This window comes from Aplysia californica, unplaced genomic scaffold (genome assembly GCF_000002075.1).
Source record: "Aplysia californica isolate F4 #8 unplaced genomic scaffold, AplCal3.0 scaffold00201, whole genome shotgun sequence".
Lineage (NCBI taxonomy): Eukaryota > Metazoa > Mollusca > Gastropoda > Aplysiida > Aplysiidae > Aplysia > Aplysia californica.
In genome coordinates, this window is record NW_004797471.1 from 971,715 (window position 1) to 973,086 (window position 1,372).

A 1,372-nucleotide genomic window follows, 5' to 3' on the forward strand; every position below is an offset into this window, starting at 1 on the left:
ACACACACACAACCTATAAATTCTATACATGTATTTCTAATGTTAGCGTCTTCTTCAGTGTCCAGAACTTCGCCATGGATACGTTAATGACTAATCGGCACATGTACCATAGAATTACAATTTTATTTCTGACAATTTTTGACTGTTTTGAGTTAGACCATGAGGTCAGAAACCAAATCTGATCTATCAAAATATTCAAAGAATTGCATTTGAAAAAGGTTGACTTGTTGTGAAACTCAAAATTGTTAACATCAAATTTCTCAAAACTAGACACTGAGCACACAGAACTTTGTACATGTGATTCTATGGTAGCGTATGTTTGTTCTTCGTCTTTGTTATGTCCTTCCATAGACGTTTTAGAATTAGTATTCTTGAAATAGTATTATTATGCTAACATAATAATTGTATTCTTGCTAGAGGGCCTACGTGTATTTTCGGGTCGTGAACACCCATGCAATATTGAAATCACTTCCGCTTTCAAAATTTTAATGATAACGAATCTTTTTTTTGCTCCGGAAATTCCTTATCGGCGTGAACATAAAATGTCTAAAATGTAATGTAACGGATCCCTGCACCTGTCATGCACCAAGCAACCCTCTCTTTCTTCAGACTGTACAGACAGAGCCTGGGATTTCATTTTCGGGGGAAGACTTTCGCTTTCTGGTCGAGGACACACTGCTTGTGTAAGATTAAGGGTAACCGAGTGCACGATTCATGTACAGAGACATATGTGATGCAGCGTGGTTGAATCAGGCTCTCGTCAATTTTTGTGCATGTAGAGTTATTGGTATCATCTTAAATCTTGTTTACTTGTCTATATTTGAATGAAAAAAATATCCATTTATCTTGAATACAAGTCGAGATATTTGCTTATGAAGGAGGTGGGGGTGACCTGTTTTCAGAGGAAAAGTTAGTGAGAAAGTGGCCGCCAAAGATTAGTTATTTCCATAGCTTAAGAGTCCGTGGTAACTGAAAATTTCCAATTTTTTTTGCCTTTAATTAACGTTTTTCTGTAAAATCCTCACAGAAATGAGTTCTTTAATGGGCATGAAAGGTGTTGAACCAAAAAACAAAAATATGATAAAAATTCACAAACCTGCGGAAAAATGCAAGTTTCTTCACTTTGATTATTTTGACGAGAGCCTGATTTCACCACCCTGCCTCACATATGGAGATGGGTTCTCGTGGTCTGTGGGTTATGATGTTCGCCTCTCATTCAATAGGTACTGGTTTGAATCCAGATAGCTACAAAAAATTTTCTTCTCGCGCCCTCATATGACCTTATACAATTATGAGCGCCCTAAAACACTTGCAAAATGCATCATCATCATCATCATCATCATCATCATCATCATCATCATCATCATCATCA